Here is a 13,102-nt window from a genome sequence, read left to right on the forward strand (position 1 = left end):
AATACGCGCGCTCATTCTGCAATAGAAAGGTATCAGGAAGCCGGCATTTTCACACACGAGTGGATTTATTCCTTCAACAAACACCTGGGTCTCGGGTCCTTCTCATTACAACCCTTTACGTCTCTGTTCCCTCAGCCGACTTACTCTACATCCGAGTTTCCCAGAACAATTTTAAAGTACAATCTACTGATTCACTATTGGTTCTGTGTCTCCTGCAGGTGTCCTTGGCGCTCTCTCATTGGTCTCCTTTGGTCTGCCGGATGTTGGCCCGACTCCTCCCCTGCAGAATCGCGTGCTGGCTCCTCCTGGTGGTGGTTTCCTGACAGTAGTTTTTCCACCAACTGCCTCTGAGTCCTCTCGTTTCCGCACCCTCCTTGCAGTTCTAAAACATTCCCTTCTTGCACCACATACCCTGTTTCGTTCCACCAGTCACACTCTCAGCACTTTTCAGTCTCACACTTTCATACACAGGATGCAGCAACATCTAATGAACTACTTTAAGCTCAAACTCTTATATTCCTTTACTAGACACGGAAGAAACGTCCTTGACCCCGCACCTGACGTCGCCAGTGCTTAGCATTACAGACCATTCATTCTAGCTAGGCAAAGATGCCGTTGTGTTGTGCACCAAACTGCAACAACACTTAGAAAACGCACCCAATTTTGTCTTTCTTTAACCTCCCGTGGGGTCAACCTGACAGGATAATGCTGTGGCTGTCACAGTTGAGGCTCGTTCATCAGCGGGTAAATTTGCACGCATCTTACCATTACTGGTTATTACTCACTTAGCTATAGCCTCTCATGCCGGTACTGTATAATTTTTTGTTCAAACTTTTCAAAGTCACGATAGCACTCGGATTCCACCACAGTTGGGATTAGGTCACAAAGAGAACACAAACACCAGTCTTTTGAAGCGAGCCTGTCTCCAACATCTCCGAGGTCCATGTCATGTGAGTGTTGTGCTCCTTCGTTAGCGTCACGCTCCCTCTCCAACAAGTCAAGTTCCGCCTGTGCGTATTCTGGCTCAAACACTTGAACATTGTACATTGTAATTTTTGTTTGGTTTGCTCAATGGCGGGAGTAGTATTAACACGGAGCATCGATTCACTGTTATATTCGCTTTATTGGCTCTTAGCATATAACACCTCCTCGCTCCTATTTATTTACGGCGATGCGCGAGTGCACCCCCTCCCCCAACCGCCGGTCGATCGCGAGAGGCTGGCTGCTTGAAATGTAGATCTTGGGGTAAAAAAGTCTGGCCACCTCTGCTGTATATTCTCTACATCTAAACCAACTCCTCAGAAAAGTATCAAACAAATCTCCGTGGTCCATATAATGGGATTATTGTTCGTCGTCAGCGCCACGCCCCATCTCCAACTTGTAAAGTTCTGCCTATGTGTATTCTGGCTCAAACGCATAGGCTTGAACTTTGTACATCATGCTTTTTTGTTTTGTTTGTTTGTAATTATTTTTCACAAAAATCAGCTACAAAATCCCAGATAGTGGACATTCTCTCGTGAAACGTATTCACGAGCAATGGGGGTGGGGGGGGGGGGTTTGGGGGTCAGAACAGGAAGCACTGCAGGCATGGCAAATGCTGTTTGGCTGTCAGTTTTCCAGCTGGGCTCATTGGAATGTCTGACACTGAATACTGAACCCTCCTCCACTAAGTTCTAATGTGTGCTCCCATTCCTATTACTTTCGACAAAATGTTCCTTTAAGTAAGACTGCAGACTCAATAACAATTGTGGGAATGCTTTTCTATCAACATAAATGTCATGACCCATCGAAACGGAGGTAGGACCCAAATGCAGGAGTCGGGAGACGCAGACATAATTTGGGAAAAACGTTTATTATTCTAAGGTCGGGGATCGGGCAGGCAGTCAGGTGCAGCAGCGGTAGTCGGGACGTCGGGCGTAGAGAGCAGGTCAGCGGGCAGGCAGGAGTCAATACACGGGAGAACAATCAAAGTAGGCAGGAGTATCAAGTGGGTCAGCCTTACGGTTGGTTAACAGGCGGAGGTCGGTACACACGGGAATACGATCAGAGATACGGGAGTGCTGGAACGGGGCATGAGTTGCGACGATCTGGCGCCGGACCAGTCGTCCCCATGGTCCTATATACACCGGAGCCAATCAGCCAGCGTGAGGCGCAGGTGTGCGCCTCCCAATCAGCACGACCCCGCGGGCACCCGCACAGTCAGGGCTGGACCGGCAGGACCATGACAATATATGGTTTTTGGGCACACAAAATCAAAATACATTTTGGGACACACATACAACTTCAGTTTCACAATAGTAATAATAATCATAGTGGCGTACATTAGAAATGTGAGACATTTAAAACATGTGTTTGCAGCTAGGCGGCATGGTGGCTCAGCTGGCCTCATAGTTCTGGGGTCCTGGGTCCAATCCCGGACACGCCTGTGTGGAGTTTGCATGTTCTCCCTGTGCCCGTGTGGATTTTCTCCGGACACTTCGGTTTCCTCCCACATCCCAAAAACATGCAACATTAATTGGACATGTAAATTCCCCCTGGGTGTGATTGTGAGTGCAACTCTTTGTCTCTATGTACCCTGCGATTGGCTGGCAACCGGTTCAGGGTGTACCCTGCCTCCTGCCTGATGATAGCTGGGATAGGCTCCAGCACTGCTGCGACCCTTGTGAGGATAAGTGGCAAAGAAAATGGCTAGATGAATGTTTGCAGAGAAATATTGTTTGGTGTTTTCGGTGACGACAGTTTGTGGTTATATTGACTGGTTGTCTTTCAGCAGTCACTCAAAGTTTTTTTGTCAAAACTAAAACAAAAAAGGCACAGAAATAAATACAACACATATGCACTGGTTTAAGTGCGAAGTTTTTGCAGTGTAATGTTGGTCGTGAACCTTTGTCGTTTTCAGGCCAGCTTTATCTGTAAGATGTTCCCCGTGCATCGGTTAAAGAGGAAGGTTTTTTAAACGGTTTGCGGTCCTGGCACATGGAACATCCCCGCGCCCCCACCCCTCACGGTGACTATAGCAAATGGGGGGGGGGGGGGTTCTGGGGATGCTTTACTGGACCACACCTCCAACGAGGCGTGGGGAACGGTGTGACTTCATCGCGTCAAGTGGAGCGCCGTCAAAAAAAAATGCGTGCAAGGCGTCTGTGTGATCCTGCTGATTTCGACAATCGCTATTTTGAAACCGGTGGCACATTTATTCATTGTTCATGAAAACAGTCGCACAGTGAAGGTTGTCCAGTATTTATCCTTTGTCTTTGGTCCCCCCCCCCCCCCCCCCCCCGCAATAATAAGTGAATAAGAACACGCCAAGGGAAGAGGCGCGTATGAAAGAAAGCGACAGTGGGACTTGTATGAGGTGGGGAGGGCCAGTACGCATGACATCATTCGCTCAGTCTGTGCTCGGACTCGCTTGTGGTTCCTCTAAGTGCGAGCGCACGGCGACTGGTGCTGAGGGAGCGACTCCTCCTGCCGAAAAACTGATCGACGCGCGTCCTCAGCAACCTGCGCCGGCTTGGATTTTCACTAGATATAGCTAACCATACTTATGTATTGAACTGGTGAAACGACCGGACCTGCCACTGGGACACACTTTTGAACAACGAAAAATATATATATGTTATAAAAAGAAACAAGAAAGAAAAAAAAACTCGAGGATTACTGCTGATTTTAAAAATGAAGATGTGACGGTTTAACGCAAGAACTACAAAGGAAGAGGTAAGGAGGCTCCCCGTGTCCACTTTTGCATCCACGTTTATGGAATTTTGAAAAGGATAAAGGAGTCCAGCCCATGTTCTTCTCCAGAAATTGACCGTTAGGCATGTACCCGTTCGGTTTCTCTGCGCGCAATTGCGCCGTGCATGCACATCAAAATCCCGCACCCAAGGCGCACACGCAGGGGGATCGTGTTTTCAAATCTTGTTGGGGTTCACGTGTTTGAATGTCTGCCAAATGGATCCCCGTGTGCCCCGAACGCCGCGATGCTTCTTCTGGCGTCTCTACAAGCGAAAGACGCAGATCATGTTGGCGCAGCAGCGGTTCCGAAAAGCCAGTTCTAGCGGAATCGGCTTTTCTCTGCCACTCACAAAAAATATATTCATGATTGACAAATATACATCTCCACGTATTTTCCCGTTTCCCGTTTTTTTTTTTTTTATTTTTTTCTTTTGCCAGTTGGTTTTGAGGCATATTTGGGGGCAGAGGCGTGTGTAAAAAGTAAAATAAATTTGAACAAAGGCTTTTTAATCGAGCCGTGAATGCGCTTTGGATTGTGATTCTTTTCTTTGGTCATTTCTAATCAGAGAAATCTACATGAGTCGCTCCCCCAACAATCCCTCCCCGGATCTCAGCAGTGCTTTTATCTTCTTTCCCCTTCCCGATGTCTACATGCATCTAAGTGGAGCCTCAGGTGGACATAGGGTGGACTTAAGAGACCGAGGTACACATCCCATGACCTCGATCATTTCCTTTTCGCTCCCCCAACATTCCAAGTGAACGATGAAACAGAACTTGTGGTTCATTTGTATGATGTGTGATGATGCGGTACTGATGACACATTTGACTGATCTATTTGGATCAAACTTGCACGAGTGCATCGCAATAATTATGTAGATCACTAGAATTACAAGTAGATATTTTAAAATTGTGCACACAGGGGACTAATTATAAAATAATGATTACAGTGCACATTAACACTTTTCTTGAAACAAAATATTGATTTTTAATGAATTAATTATCGCTGTGATAGCAATGAGTGCCCACAAAGCTCATAAAATCCAAAGAACAATATCTTACCACCACCCTGGCTGTTAGAAAGGAAATGGCTTTATTCTTTCTCCCCCCCTGGAGCTGCAGTAACTCAGTTAAAGATTTTTACAGTGCCTGGGAATGGCTCACAGGCGCAATGTAATGTAATCAAATTTATGATGTTGCTGTGTGTTACAATTTTCGGTTATGCTCTGTGTCATGAAAAATTTTTGATTCCCCCAACAACAGCCCCCCCGACGCCCCCCGCACCCCTCCCCCCACCACAAACACCTCATTGCTATGATGCCCAAGAGGAGGCATCCGAGCAAGACATGTAACATCCACCAGTGGATTAGTATGCTCCCTCAATGCCTGCCTGCACCCAACCTTCCTGGAAATAGTCCAACCCGTTCTAATATATTCTGTATTCTGATTTATGCGACCTCAGATTTATTCTGGCAACCAATCATACGCTTCTTGAGTTTTTTTGCTTTTCCGTATTTCACTTTCAATTACACCGAAAAGTTTGGCCTCCTGCAGCGAAGTCGTTAACATGTGGGCAACAGATGATGTAATGCATGAGATGGGGTATACGCACTCACTATTCTTTTCTTTTTCATTATTAATATTATTATTGTTGTGATGCATGTCGTAAAGGCAGAAGAGGAACCCTGGATATATATTTTTTTCAAGATATGATTTGGTTGATGTGAGAGCTTCAGTTTGAATTATAATTCTCGCGATCGCTCGAGCTGGGATATGTCTATGTAAGTCTTTCCTTGTCGAGATGAAGATGTGGTGCCACACAATGATCACCGCGACAGAAGCGAGTCCATCACTGCTGCCTTAACACAGAAGCCTGTGGACGGCCAGCCATTAGGGTCCTTGCAGACTTAATGGTGTGGATACATTTTATGAAGCGTCCCCTCTCCTGGCATTATGTTGGACATATATATTTTTTTATATATCTTTCTCAGAGATTTTAAGGTTGCTTTTATTCGTTTCTGTACCTCTTAGTTGGGTGTTTTTTTTTTTGGTACCACTATAGTTTGATGTGGCTTTTCCAAGCTGGCTGCAACCAAGCATGTCTCCACCATCCACAATACTTGACTTGCCATCAATCAAGCAGCCGCTCTCTATGTATGAGATGGGTGATTGGAGGGCATGCTCAAGCATCCGTTGTTTTCTCTTGTTGTAATGCGCCTCAATCATGCTCCCCTGTCACAAGATGGACAGCCAAGATTGTTTCTGGGCCGCGGCGGAGGCCGCTACTGTTAAAAATGCCTCGCACACACACGCAAGTGTAGTTTTATTACGTTTACAAGATGAACTATACGTCATGGTCCTCAAGGTCCTTCGAGCCGTCCAAGTGTGTGGTCATTCTGATTTTGGGTGGTATATATGGAACACAATACAAATGGGGAGGTGGGGGGTAATGGCCGGATATGGATATGGCTCGCTTTTTCAATGAGGGATTTGTAGACAGGGGGTAGTACATCTATTTGCTACTGTAAATTAAAAGGATATATTCATACAGGCAGAAAATTGGAGGACATGCAGCAATTTGCATTTTCTTTGTGGCATATACTTTCAGAAATACAAGGTCTGTTTGAGAAAAAGCTTTTGTCGGCCTTATCATATACAGTATTATTCCCAAATGACCGTTCTTAAGGAAAGAGCCATTAGTCCTCCATTTTCTTATGACCTTGCCCATGCATAAAAATTGAGTCTCAAAACCCAAATAGTGCTTGAAAATGAAATAATACAACTCTTTTCTACTAAGCGACCCAGTGCATTCGGTTCACTGCAGTATCATTATTTACTGTAGTCCTTATCAAGATTGTATTTACAGCAATGGGTGAAGCTATCCAATTTCATTTGATTGGGATAAAAATGCACAATTATCATCTATCTGTGCCAGTGACATATCGTGACTGTCAGAGCATTTACTTGTTAAATGCTCTTCCACTAGATGGCAGAAGGCTTTTATAACCAGTTCCCATCAAAACGCCCCAAAAATTTCTTGGTATTCAGTGTAACAGGCCCAGATTTCACATTGAGTGAGCCAATGAGGAAGTAAATTGAGATGTGCTCATCTTTATTTCAGTATATTAATTTTTGGGACAATTTTGTTAAGTCGTATGCTGTGAGATTTTTATTGGCTTTACAATGTTACAATATGTGCTTTGGCTCAAAAGAAAAAAGGGGTCAGACATACTGTTGGCACATGAACTCAACATTGAAGATAAACGTAGAGTACTTCTACGTGTTGATAGTAAGTGTAAACAAGTGAGGCAAGTGTACATTCTTGGCTATGTTGGACACTACTGTAATTTTACTTCATTTATCCTTTCTGTGTTTCTGTAGGATTCCATTGAAATATAACTGAAACACTTTTGTGGACCGATCAATGGACAGACGTGTCTAGCTTTACCAAGTGAACTGAACTACTGCAATGGTGCGAAGTAGAAACGTAACATTGTGCATTGTACAGAGACAAAAAAGATTGATTGATCCTTGATTCAAACATATACACCCATTGCACATGATTCACATGTGGTGAACTGACATTATTATTATTATTACTTTATAGGCAAAGGAATGAATTATGTCAGTTTACAACATTTTAATCATGTGCCACCGATATAGAGGTACATGATCAAATTACCGGGAAACACGATTTTTCAGTTTAGTGAAAAATAGTGCTTTGGTAAAAACTGTGATAATCACCCTAACGTCAAAACCTGGATGACCAGAAATAAAGAAGAAAAGGCTTCTTTATGACCACAGTGCTTTGTCAGTTTACTGCGTAGTAGGAGAGATCTACACGCTTGTTAGCTGTCACCTCCAGGTGAAAAGCAGGTTATTATTTCCCATTTTTCCCCCCTGCCGCCTTTGGCACAGTTGGAAAATAGGCGCAGTACAATGTCAATCTCTGAATTTCCTATTTCAACCCAACCTCGCCTTCACGAATTCAGGCATTTACCAACATAAAAAAAAAGGCCGTTCAATTTTGCTCTGTGTAAATAAACAGATAAAGGCTGTCGCTGGTCTGAAGAAATTGCAGGGAGCAAGTCAAAGCCTGAATTACTTTGGGTTACTCATTACATAAATACTCCATTAAAGCTACTGTATAATGTGACTGAGTATTTTGATTGCGTTCATCCTTCTGTTCAATTTCTGTATGCCATATTCTCAAGCTAAGCTAGTTATGAAACGTATGGTACTCAAATTCATATTTAAATGTTTCTGGGCTAGTTAAAAATAAAAGGTGGAAGAAGATTCCCTTGGAATTGTTCAAGAAGAATTTGTCGTTTCAAATTGCCCATACTTGAGAGAAGGCCTTGACTAGCAGAATGAGGCCACAAAATGCACCATTCACCACGTTTTCCATGAACACTGACCTGGTTTGGGATCACTGTAAAGCCTGACACTTTAATGGATTTGATGTGTACATACTTGCTTGCAACATGCTTAAATGTCAAAAAGAGTGAGCACATGATGCAAGATCCATTCCCTGGAAAGTAACAGACTAGAAGCTTCAACCTTGTTTTATGAAGAAACTATTTATGAAAATGATAACCATGCTTGCTTTGAATTTATGCATACCAGTATATATGTAGAATCATCAAGACTTGGAAATATGCGTTCCGTTATCGCATTTTATTGCATAGAGAGGTTTTGAGTTTGTAAAAGCTGTGCACGTCAAAGCACTCCACTTTCAAGATCCTGAAGTTTGCAGATGACACCACAGCCTCATCAAAGACAGTGACGTGTCTTCATATCGACAGGAAAAGGAGAGGCTAGAGCTGTTTTTCCGCCGACACAACCTGGAGCTCAACACGCTAAAGACTGTAGAGATAATCGTTGACTCCAGGATACATCTTTTGGTCCGCAGTTGCCCTTCACATTTTCCAACAAGTGCCCTGCTTCAATCATCGAGACCTTCAAGTTCCTCGGAATTACAGTTTCTCAGGACCTGAAGTGGGAGACCAACATCAACTGTATCCTCAAAAAGGCCCAGCAGACGATGTACTTCCTGAGGCCTCTGAGGAAGCACAGCCTGCCACGAGAGCTGTTGAGACAGTTCTACACAGCAGTCATCAAATCAGTACTGTGTACCTCCATCAGAGTCTGGTTTGGACCTGCCACAAAAAAAAAAAAAAAAAAAAAAAAAAACCACCAACAGACAATCAAAACTGCTGAAAGGATTGTCGTTACCCCCCTACCGACCCTCAATAACGCAACCCGAACTAATAAAAGAGCAGACAAAATCTTCTTAGACTCTCCATATCCTGGTCACCAATACTTCCAGCTCCTTCCCTTGTGTAGGCACCACCAAACAATGCAAACCAAAACTATTGGACATTCCACCAGCTTGCAATTGACTTAAACAGCTAACTTGCAATTCAATTGCAACATGCTGTAAATTTTTTATCGTGAGTTTGTTGTCATATTCTGCTGGGCCAATAATACATTACTCGTGGACTCACTGTAATAGTCTCACCACACTGCACCATCTGTTATTAACTAATTCTGGCCACTCATGTGCCTGAGCAGCACCTGCACTAATCAACTGAGGAGTATCTGTAACATTTACACAATCAACATTGTCCCAGAGGCGCAGGTTTAGACTGTTGGTCTCACAGTTCTGAGGACAAGGGTTCAAATCCTGGCCCCACCTGTGTGCAGTTTGCATGTTTTCCCCGTACCTGCGTGGGTTTTCTCCAGGCCCTCTGGTTTCCTCCCACATCTCAAAAACAAAAAAGCATTAATTGGAGACCTTGTACCAAGGTCTGGTTGTGAGTGCGACGGTTCTCTGTCTCCATATTCCCTGCAATTGGCCGGCAGCCAGTTCAGGGTGTACCCTGCCTCCTGCCCAATAACAGATTGGATTAGTTCCAGCACTCCTGTGGCCCTCGTGAGGATAAGCATTTTAGGAAATGGATGGATGGCCATTGACCCAGATTATTGCATGACAAGTGACTTTTAATTGCATGTAGTCCTTGAAGTTTTGACGCCCTTTGCACAATGATCAATTTGGTGGATTATGGAGTATGAAGCATTCAAACTGCTCTGACCGCTAGACGAGTCTGCATCCGTTTGGACAATTGTCAACAAAAAAAAAAGTGTACCATCATTGCCAGATTATTATGACCTTGTATTGATCGATGACTGTTCTCGCAATATCTTCATGTCTCCAAAGTATTCTCTGTCAATTGACTGTTGTCGTACGAGAGCAGATCCCACTACTGGAGACAAATTCCTTGTGTGTTTTTGACATACAAAATAAAGATGATTCTGATTCTGACTGAACTTTACGATGTGGTTTTGTTGACAGCGTACAAAATAAAAAATGTAACAAAAGATGTGAAAAACTGAACTGGTTTTATAATAGTGTAACTGAATTGCAATTCATACACACTAGTATTTGTGTATTGATGTGTGCCTTTATAGTTTGTTCAACATGTTCAGCTCATGGCAATAAATTGTTGAATGAAATAAAAACAATCTTTGAAAAATGTTTCTCAGAATAAAATAAAATGAGAATTAAATAATTTGTATTAGATATGAAATGTATGTTTTGGAAAAGAGGTCTTTAAAAACTAAACTTTGATTGGTTTCAGAGGATTCCCAAAAGGCTGATGTAGGGGGTGAACCTTGTCTCAATTTACCGTCACCTTTAAAAGAGCACGTCACGATTGCAATGGGAGTCATAGATCAGATTAATTGTTCCAAACCTCTATACTGTAGTCAAGGTTGCATCATGTCACTTCAGAATAGATTGTGCGTGTCTGTGTGAGTGCTTAATTTATGTACTTACTAATAGCAGTGGAAGTGAAAGTGCAGAATGATCACAAAGATTAAATTATTTCAAGAATGCTCTCACTATAGGAAGGACTTGGGGGTTCTATTATGAAACCAATAGAAGGTTTACCCTTCATTTATTACACAAACGTCTGTAAAAATGCGACAAATTCATGTAAATGCTCGTTGGCGAGCATTCGTACTGTTGTGACTGTGTGTTGCTAATTTTACTGTCTTGAATATCTTAACATGTATTGTGGCTTATAAAGGGCAAAGGAGATATCAAGGACAGGAACGATTGTTGGAAATTATTTTTTAACACTTGACAATGTTTTTGAGGCATCTCAATATTACTTGCAGCCTATAGCATGTCTATTTGTCAGGGGCATGGCCAGCCCACTGTCCTGTGCCCTCCTCACCTGCGCCTCATTGGCTCTAATTACGGAACGTATTTAAGCCTCGTGTGTTGTGTTACTAGTTGCTAGCTTGTTGTATGACACATTGGAGAGATTGTGGCAGTCTATCGTGAGTTACGGCCTTCTTGTGAGTATTTGCCTTGTTGCCACATTCCAGTGTTCCTGTGCCACCATAGACAAGTATAGTAAAGTCTTGTTTTAGACTAGTAGTTATCTGACCTCATTTTCATGTTTTTGAAGCTTACCTTTTGCTGTATTTTTGTGCTGTCCCTTTGGTTGGACTGCGTGTAAGCACTGCTTGGAATTACCCCCCCCCATACCCTTCCCACCATAGAAAATCATTTCACTGCCTTGGAGTCCTGCATTTGGGTCATACACCTTGTCTCATGACACTATTTGCATTGCAGGGATTGGTACAAGACTTTATTATCAGTTGTTGTTGAAATTTTGGTAAGGTTCGTACCAGTATCTATTTTTTTATATTTCTTGATTCAGTACCAGAAATGTAAAGACTCCTTTTGTCAGTCATCATCTGATGCATGTGTTGGTTTTATAAAAAAAATGTTGAGCTCAGAAGGTGCACATCGAGGAATGGCCTGTTTATGGCTCCTATAAACATTTAAACTCTTGATTTATGAATATAAAAATCAGAAGGACATTGCCACAAAATGTTCATGATCAAAGGATTGTCATTAAATTTTACATTGAAATCGGTATTATACAACTTTATTGTCAATCATTTGTTAATTATCTGACATTGACAGCACTTAATTTCTTGAGGGTTTTGTCAATGCTAGCTCCACATCTTTAAAATAAACTGTAGCCAGACGGTTCTGGGTTTAAGTAACAAACCAATTATTTGTGGACAATTAAGAAACTGCTCCTTGAGAGAGGTGTGCAAACGTCCTCGCTGGGGAGTCCTGCTGGGAGTATTTACATGTGCGGCCACCAACCAGCCCCGAGGGTTGTAAGTCTTGAAGGTCACGGGAGGATTTTACGTTCTCCCACCTCTTCTATCCTTTGTCGTGTCTCCTCTAGTCTTTCGGTGAATTTGTCCTGTCAGGTTGGTGATGATAATGAATCCAAGAACAGCAAAAAAAGAGAAAACACTGTCTTGTCCTGTTTAGCCATCATCATAGCAAAAGACATTATAAACGATGAATGATTCATACAGTTGGAGAATGCATCTATGTTTAATTCCATTTGTACTGTGAGGCATCAGTCAGGGAGTAGATTCCCGGTTGAGGGTGAGCAGAAGGAGGAGGAGTTATGCAATATCAAGACAGAATTAAGACAGAGAGGAAAGCATTCACAATGTCCTTGTGCGTTCCTTCTGCAGGGCCCAATAAAACCCTCACAGACTAGCATTGATCTCTCCCAGAACAATCCATTTAGACTGAGTGTGCCTGGCCATGTGGGGCCTCTTCAATTATTAATGGCAGAATGCTGTGCAAGCTTCCGTTGAGATGCAACAATGTGCTCGGATAAACCTGTGAACTCGGGTTTGCAGGAAAGCAGAGGAGACAGAAAAAAAAAAAAACATTGTAGAAGATGCAGGACAAGATATTGGTACAGATTTTCTTAAAGTGACCAGGCTTTACTCGTGGCAACAGGAGAGTGCTACATGATTGATTTTGGATTAGATTTCAAGCATCCACCGGCCAATAAAGTAACACTTTCCTCATGAATATGAAGGTATTTTCCAACACAGAAAAGAGGAAAAAATGAAATGGATGACAGGAAGAAGGACATAAAATTATGAGAATATGGAGAGGACATAAAGATGCTGGGAAGGCAATAAAGGATGACAAAGAAATTATGCCTTTTCCTGTATATCTTGGGTTGTACAATATGAGAAGTGAAGGTAGAAAAAAAAGAATTGGAGTGTGTAGTAAACAAAAGAAGCATTAAGGGCTGCATGGGGCGGGTACTTGACTAAAGTAAAATGAGAGTCATGAAGAAGAGTGTAGAATTATAGATGAGGAAGAGATGACTGGAAATGAGGCAGCGATGTACATCAAGGAAGAGGATGGTGGATGGGACCATTTAAAAGCAAGTCATGAACAACTATTGATCAGGTCAGAGTTACAGTTCCTATTGTGCTAAGTGGAGATGTCTGAGCTTGGCTTCCGACA

At 42.7% G+C, this 13,102-nt stretch overlaps 1 protein-coding gene across 3 annotated transcripts in view; it reads left to right on the forward strand.

Annotated features, from left to right (window-relative positions):
- Nucleotides 1-3,391: 3,391 nt before the first annotated feature.
- ptprsa (protein tyrosine phosphatase receptor type Sa) overlaps nucleotides 3,392-13,102 on the forward strand; it is a 246,696-nt gene continuing 236,985 nt past the window's right edge. For all 3 annotated transcript variants that reach the window (XM_061824188.1, XM_061824191.1, XM_061824193.1), the window contains exon 1: nucleotides 3,392-3,714. The gene's annotated coding sequence lies outside the window, so the exon portion shown is untranslated. The remainder of the gene's footprint in view (nucleotides 3,715-13,102) is intronic.

Source organism: Syngnathoides biaculeatus, chromosome 7 (genome assembly GCF_019802595.1).
Source record: "Syngnathoides biaculeatus isolate LvHL_M chromosome 7, ASM1980259v1, whole genome shotgun sequence".
Lineage (NCBI taxonomy): Eukaryota > Metazoa > Chordata > Actinopteri > Syngnathiformes > Syngnathidae > Syngnathoides > Syngnathoides biaculeatus.